Consider the following 8,597-nt stretch of genomic DNA (forward strand, 5'->3'; position numbering starts at 1 on the left):
AAACCACGATACTTATATGTGTGCTTTTGATTTTTAAAGCTAGAAACAAAATCAGAAACTTTATTTTTAATGCACAAGCCAAATTAAATTTGTTGGGGAGCAACTGGATATAGTCAAGGGATAGTTGGTCACCTCTTGAGATGAAGAGTATAATAGATGCACAGAGTTTGAACATACCTTACAGAACATAACTATATGATATGACCTTTTCTACATGATACAATGGTGTTTCATACCATGGAAGCCTTCTTGCCTCTAAGTATATTTTTTAAACCCACACAACCAACCAACCACAGAAATCCGTAAAGAATACTCTTAGTGTAGTTTTATTTCTACCTCTGCCCTGTGCTCTAGAGCACTGAGAATCATATGAAAGGAGCTTTTAATGCCTCCTCTCTTTGACCTGCCATTTACCCCTGCTTCCAAATCAGGATGAAAATGCATATTAACTTGGAGGCAACTTGACTTCTGTCTGGTGCTGACTAAAAAGCACCCTTAATATAGCATAGCACATTGGTTTAAAAGCAAATGTTTTATTAAAGTATTTTGAATATCACACAATTTGTTTCTGTATTTTTCTCTTAACTGATTAGTAGTTCAATGTCAATTTTGATCAATTCAATCATTGCACGCTTTGAAAAACAGTGAATTGATGGTTCTGCAAAGTGTTTTGAAGCCTAGGTTGCTTAGGCTTCAAAACTAAATCATATATCTAATTATATATCTAATCACGTATCTCAGAGGAAGGGGAGGCATTTGAAGGTGAAACCAAATTCATCCATCTTGTAAGGTGGAATGCATACTTATTTATAAATTATAATAAAGACAACTCTTTATTGACTCAAAGTGTGGTCAAGATTTGGAAGTTATTCTTTTATGAGGTGATTCCATTATGGAATGTAAAATTATGGTTGAACAAAGTTTTTTTCCATTTGGTTCAGATGCTGAGAAAACTCTTCACTTTTTTTTTTTTTTTTTTGCGGTATGCGGGCCTCTCACTGTTGTGGCCTCTCCCATTGCGGAGCACAGGCTCCGGATGCGCAGGCTCAGCGGCCATGGCTCACGGGCCCAGCCGCTCCGCGGCATGTGGGAACTTCCCAGACCGGGGCGCGAACCCGTGTCCCCTGCATCGGCAGGCGGACTCTCAACCACTGCGCCACCAGGGAAGCCCAACTCTTCACTTTTTGATACGTCTGAATATCTCCTTTCCAGGCTTGATCATTTTTAGAAGTTTAGTAATAATTGAAACCTGATTTTAAAAACCTGCCAAGAGGACCCACATTTCTGTCTGATTTAACTAATGTTACTATTAGATTTAATCTGTTTAGTTGGGGAAAAATTAGTTTGTGACTGCAAGTGGCTGTCTGCATTAATTATGTCCAAGTGAACAGAGTAATTTTTAGAACTTTTTTTGGTATCAGTTATTCTTTGCTTGGTTATATTTTTCACCATCTGTTTCAGAACTGAAAGGATGATATGTTTGTGTATATATATGTGTACATATATGCACACACACACACACACTTGCTTACTGTTTGGTTTGCTTTGGAATCAAGGAATAACTCAGTGAAAACTAAATCATGGTTATAGGACAGAATTTAAATATTTTAAATACTTAAAATGTAAAGTAAATGACAATGCTGAAAGAAATTTTGAAGTGGAACATGCAACTGATGCAACAGCAAAGAGGGGTATATATATATGTGTGTGTGTGTGTGTGTATAAAATTGAAATGCATAATCATTACAAAGAAGAAGATAAATAATAATATAACTTTGAAATATCAAGAGAAACAGGTAGGGCTAAGATGGGGATGGTAAAAATGAGTTTTCTTTTTTTTCCCTTTTTTTAATGGGAGACAAGATAAGCAAGCATTAGAAAACTAAGTTCATCATAGAGGGTTATGTGGTTACTTGAAGAACCTCAAACAGGAAACATTGAAGGTGGTTGCCTCTGGGGAAGGAAATGGAATAGATAACAGGGTGTGTGAGTAGGAGACTTCTGTGTTTCATCTTATACCCTAACATACCTTTTATTTTTTTAATGTGTGTTTGCACCAGCCATGATACAGTACTATCAATAATAATAAATTACAAACCCATAACCAAGCTTTAAAAATAATGCAATCTAGGGCTTCCTTGGTGGCGCAGTTGTTGAGAGTCCGCCTGCCGATTCAGGGGACACGGGTTCGTGCCCCGGGCTGGGAAGATCCCACATGCCGCGGAGCGGCTGGGCCCGCGAGCCATGGCCGCTGAGCCTGCATGTCCAGAGTCTGTGCTCCGCAATGGGAGGGGCCACAACAGTGAGAAGGCCGCCTACCGCAAAAAAAAATAATAATAATAATGCAGTCTAGTTGTATTGACATAAATTTCCCCCACATGATAAGGTGTATGTGCATGTAGTGTGTCAATCTGATTCTGTCCATTTTATTTCAGGGATATGGATTACTTTCTGCATACTTTTAGATAATAATGACAGGAAAAGCAAGTGTAAAGTAAACATTTTTCTTTGGTTATAAAGTTCTGAATCCCATCACTAGATGGGATGTTCCCCTGTCTGTGGTCATCAGAATAATTCAGAAATCAGGCATATTCTGGCTTATTTGGCTTATTATGGTCTAATGAGCTGGCCGGGCTGCACCTCAAGGGTTGGCCAGTTTCTCAGAGGCCATGTGTGACCTTCTACTCAGGAGGCCTCTCCCGCAGGTAACTCCTAATCCTTTCCCATCGTGAAACCAACCATATTCCAGTATATATGTTTGCATACATTACACTGTGGGACGTTCAGCTAGGCCATGACATTCCATAGTGAGGGCAAGTTTACTTAGAAAGTAGGTGTCTGGGTGTGACTAAGACAGCTGGATGTCCATTAACTGCCATTCCCTGCTCATCTTATCAATTCCCCTCTCCTCCTATGGTCTTGCAACCTAAAAGCTGATGAACAGCAGGACTCATGGGACAGAATGGACAAAATCAGAATCAGGATGCTCTTTTTTTTTTTCTTTTTGTTTGGTCTCTCACGGCCCCTAACGTTTTCTTCAGTGTGATTGTTCTTGCCCTGCCCTTAGATGAAAACTTGATTTCTCCCATGACTTTTCTGCTGACTCTTAGATAATAAAATATCCTAGCAACACTCAACAGGACAATCACAGTGCCAGTTCAGAATTTACAATATCAAGTCATGTATCTCAAACCCCCAAATTGGGTTTAAAGTTTACTCTTCTTTCTTTCATTCTGTCTGGGGGCTGCTACAGTTGAGCACAGTCTTTCTATTTTCTTTTTATGCCTATCATTCCATCTCCTTCAGTAGCTTGAAAACTGAAATTTGTAATTTTACCGGAGGGAGGAAGGAAGGTCTGGGAGGTTAAGGAGGATAGAAAAGTCTTTCCCTGACAGCTGGCTTTAGCCTTTTAGGGTTTCTTCAGAGACCCCACAACTGTCGATCTGTCCCTCAAAGTTCTTTTGACCTGGGTGGTTGTATTCTATTTTAATAGGCATTTATTTCTTTGGGAATAGGACTACCAGATAAAATATAGGACTCCCAATTAAATTTGAATATCAGATAAATAATGAAAAAGTTTTTAGCGTAAGTATACCCCAAATATTATATGAGACATACTTAAACTAAAATTATACATTTTTAGCTGAAATCCAAATTTAACTGGGCATCCTGTATTTCTGTTTGCTAACTATGGCAACTCTAACCCTGGTACTAGAACATAGCACAATAAAATATACAGATTTGGTTGGCCCAAAACCTTAAGGGTTTTTTTTTACTGTTTGGTTTGTTTTGGAATCAATCAAGGAATAACTCAGTGAAAACTAAATCATGGTTATAGGACGGAATTTAAATATTTAAAATTTTTAAGGTTGTCTGCTCTTTTGGGCCAACCAAATGTGTATATTTTATCGTGCTATGTTCTAGTACCAGGGTAATATTTTTTGTCCATGTCAAACACCTTGTCACAAATATAACCTCCCAAAAGGCCTTCATGGCCAACTGGATATAGATTGTTAGTTTATTTTATTTTATTTTTTTATGTAACTATCTGTCCGCAAACATGACTCAAACATTAAACATTTACTACATTAAAAAAAAAAAAGATTGTACTAGTACCTGCATGTGATAAAGTTTTTTAAGCCAACTAGAGCATAAACTCATAACAAGCAGTGGATGTAAAGAAATAACCTTTTCTGCATCTCAGTCAGTATCTAGAAACACAATTTTTAGATAGTAGATGATCTATGAACATTTGGTGAGTGACTCATGTGGTTATCTTTGGTCCCATTATCTAATGATTTTCCCAAATTTAAATTCTAATATTGCTAATCTGTCACCACTGTATGTCTACAGCATTAGAATTGCAAACGCAATAAAAGGAATCCTGAAATTACATCATGATTAAGTGGATTCTGGCAATTAATGTATTTTGAGGTGGGCTATCAATATTTAATAACAGTGATTATTAGAGCAAACCATTGTTTCCATTGCAAAGGTAGTAGAATTTTGTTTTGGGGGGGACCTTTAAAGAGGCAGCTCTACCTTGGAATGGAATAGTTTATCCCCTCTTTCTATTCTTATCGGGCTTATTCTGAGCAAAGTCCGTTCCAATCAGTTTGACTCATTATTCCTTACAAGGTTGAATGCTGAGTATTTTTACTTAACAGATAGGAGCTTCATGTGACTTCTCAAGGTCACACAGAAAGTTTGTAACAGAACAGAATGTCTTAAGAGAAACACTTTTAAAGCTCTTTGCCTCTAGCCCCACTTCCTTGGCTGGCCAATTTCATGTAGCCAAGAAGGAAAAATGAATGTTAGCTAAGTCATTTATTTTCAGTGAATTAAAATAAAGGCTCCCTAAAGCCTGTGGTGTGTTGCTCTAAGTTAGAAAAAGAAGATAAGCTAGAAATTTTAAAACTTCTTCCTATCTGTTATAGACTAGAGGCAAATATAAATATGACTGCTCCCATCTCTCCCAGCAAGAGTGCAAAATATTCTAGTAAAGTAAAAATGTGAAGAAAAAGATGAATCCATGCATATCGAAAATGCCTTGTGATACTCATTTTACATCCTTGTGAAGGCAGTAGCTAGCATTGCTCTCCTTAATCAATTACAGGAAACCTGAGTACTGTGTGTAACGTGGTTAAGCTGGAACTACATTTCCCAGAATCCCCTTCCCTGGATGATTCTGATTGTCTACAAGAGGAATTTAGATGGTAGAAGTGATGCAGCGGCCGTTGCTCTCTGAACGTTGTCATTGTCAGATGTGGTGACAGTCACAGAGACGTCGCCAAGGCCTTGCCTGTCCTCGCTCTCATCTCCTCTGTATCTTACTCATCTTTCTACTCGCTTCCCCTGCTGATCAAGCATGGCCTGAGGCCCACCTCCAGAGGCCTGACTGCAGGCCCACAGAGGCAGCAGCTGGGCTGGAGTGAGCTTCCCTGACCACCAGGCTTCCTGTTCAGCCCTCTTCCGGTGGTGGGCCTGCCTGGCTTCTCAGACTCACTGTGTGGTGACTTCCCGGATTTCCGCCCCACCCCCCACCCCCAACCCCGGTGCCTTCATTTCTCCAGCTTCTCCCCCAACTGTAGAAGGTCTGATAACGATAACCGTATCCCTTATCCCAGAGCTTCATGTGCTAAAGGTCAGAGTGTTCCCGAAGCCCAGCTCAGCTGACATCCAAGCTCCCTTTTAGAACCAGCCCACCTTCAAGGTGACTCACTGCCTGATGCAACAGCCCACGTGCCCTCGCTGCAGATAAACTTGAGAAGTTGATGTGTTTACCTTGGAGCAGAACGACCAGGTGTACAGGAGCAGTGTTCCTGTGAGTACTGGGAACTTCTTGGGAACCAGAATCTCATCTGAGAGGGAAGTTCATACACAATGAAGCCAGCTCGCAAAGCTTGGCCTCATTAAAGTACAGTGATTTTAGCTTGTGTGGGGCTGTAGCTGCCAAAATTGAGTAGCAAGCACCCCGTATGGGTGAAAGCTCGGAGAATTTAACCCAGTAAAAGTCAAAATGGTATGAAATCGCTGGTGGAGGTGGGGCAGAATGTCTTTACAGCGTGTAGTGTAAAAGGCCCTGATGCTTGCGGTGCCGTAGACTTGAGTATCTGGATTATTTCCTTCTTTGGGCCGCTGGAATCAACTATGAAGACAGCCCCTGTTCCTCTATGTTCAGGATGTTGTCAGTGCCCTGCCCACGCCCTTGGCACTCACCTGGAAAATCTGTTTCCAAGAATAGCTGTGACTCTGCCTGAAGGCTTCTATCTGGCAATGGGAGCCTATTGCCCGCACACCAGCAAGACCCAAGTGCTGGAGAGTAAACGCTCAGGAGACATCACTCAGGGGACCACCAGGAGTCCTTGCCCTTCCACTGGGATAGCTCTGACACGTGTATCCTCCACTGTCCCGAGAGCTCCCCAGTGGGACTGCACTGGCATTGCCCACGGTGGCCCTGTGCTTGGTGACACACCCTGTACTGGCTGCTTCCCCTCCCCTGTCTCACTCCCTCACTCCCCTCCTGGTGTTTCCTGGTATCACCCTCCAAATAGATCAGTCGCATGTGCATCCTTGTCTCAAGGTCTGCTTCTGTGGGATGAAAAATAAGGCCTTTTCCATGGCTCTTAGCCTGGTACAGCTCTTTCTGCCTTTCTGGTTTTGTTGAGGATTTGTTTATAAAATGGGTATTGAGTCAAAAGAGAAGGGTAAGTGGCTTTGCAGGTAAAGCAAGCGTATCTAGTTATAGAGTACACTAGGAGAGTAAATTAGAAGTTTCCACGGAAGGCTTAACATGAATTTCAGGTCCCAGAGGGTTTTGCTGTGGATATGGTGGAGTAAAGGAAGTACAAGGTCTTCAGTGTAAGAAGCCATTAGTTCTGAGAACTTCAAATTGTAATATCATCAAATATGGTGCTGTCAAAAGTAAATAAATATATAAATAAATAAGGAGAAATAGGAAGTACTTCACTTCCCTCTTCTAGAGTTTAATTACAGTTTTGCTTCCTCCTTACTTCCCTAAACCTTTCTTCCACCCTCTGTGAGACACACAAGATGAAAACATATAATAAAGAACATATAATAAAGAGTGCTGCCCATCAAGAAAGAATATACTGGGTTTAATATGACAAGTTGGGGAAGTCAGGGTCTCCACCGTGGCTGATTGTCTGTTTTTAACTTGACTCTCATATTTTAAGTGAAGTACCTTTGAGGAGAGTATTGTATTTTCAGTGTTTCGTTCTAAAAGAAATGTATTAGGGCAGTTTGTATACACATTCAAAGAACTCTACATCACAAAGTAGATGGCTGCTTTAATCTGAGGATTGCATATGAGTGTGTGTGTGTGTGTGTGTGTGTGTGTGTCTAGCTGTCCCTCAGTGTTGATCTCACGCGAAATGCTGCAGGACGACATCCTGAACAGGATGACAATTTGATGTTTTCTTTCTTATGCTGCCCCTCACCCCCATCAGTGATAATATTCAGTTATTCCTGAAGGGAAAATAAATCAAGTGCTGTATTGTATACAGAGAAGGAGAAATCAAATCTGTCTCTGACTGGTTGAAGCTGCTCCATAATCTGTGATCCATAACCATGATTCCATTTCTAAAATTTTACTGCTAGAAATAATGTTCGTCGTCCCCAAATGGTCATTATATTTCAAATTTCATTTTGCTTATAGTTGAGGAAACTGAGACTCCTAGATGCTAACGCTCTTTATCTAAGTTTGCTGGTTAGTAACAATCTTCCAGGCCAGTGTTTGAGTCACTAGGACCTGCTGCTTCTTTTTTAGAGAATGGGTGTGGCTGTTAGCAGCAGCCTCACCGGGAACACACAGGAGGGGACCCACCAGAGCTGACACCCTGCTACCTTCTTCAAAGTGGGAGGTGAGACAGTGACCTACTCCTCTAGTTCTCTCCAGAAGGATGGGTGCTGATAATGTTTGCGTGGGATTTTGGAGGCAAAGCAAGGAGCTATGGGACCACCCCAGAACCGTCATGTCCATAGGAACCTTGATGATTTGCTCAAATGCAAATTATTTTCTATAATTCATAATCACTGAGTCTCCTGACTAGGAATTTTAATGAGGTACATAAGCCCTACAAGTCAGGATCTAAGTCTACTGTGTTTGCTTTTCAAATCTTTTCCATGGAAGTTCTTATAATGCAGTCTTCCGGTAAATTCTAATTGGGTTTCATTCTTTCGTTGACTACGCTGATCACTCAGTTAAGTCACTTCCCATTTGTCACTGACACTGGCAACAGCCATTTCCTAAGCTTTTCACTATTTGCTGGTTTTGAATAATAGTCATTCCATACACACCACCTCACTCTCCCTCACACCTCAGACAAATGCAAAACTCCATTTAAAGATACGCAGATGAGTTCTTTTCTTATCAAGGCTGCTGTTTCCACAAGATGCAAAGACTTGTAGATTCCACCACATTCCGCAAAACAGCACACATGGCCTTAGTGTCACATGCACTTATTTCTAAGTCTTATAATTATTCAAGAGAGTTGTTGTGGCATAACTACCCTGAATTAAGCCTGAGTGATGCTGGCATGTCAGAACAAGTGTGAGGACAGACTTTAACAGCCAAA

General features: G+C 40.8%; 1 protein-coding gene across 4 annotated transcripts in view; it reads left to right on the forward strand.

Annotated features, from left to right (window-relative positions):
• MACROD2 (mono-ADP ribosylhydrolase 2) overlaps window positions 1-8,597 on the forward strand; it is a 1,980,208-nt gene that overhangs the window by 955,921 nt on the left and 1,015,690 nt on the right. The window lies entirely within an intron of this gene.

This window comes from Mesoplodon mirus (assembly GCF_964341445.2).
Source record: "Mesoplodon mirus genome assembly, chromosome: 15".
Lineage (NCBI taxonomy): Eukaryota > Metazoa > Chordata > Mammalia > Artiodactyla > Ziphiidae > Mesoplodon > Mesoplodon mirus.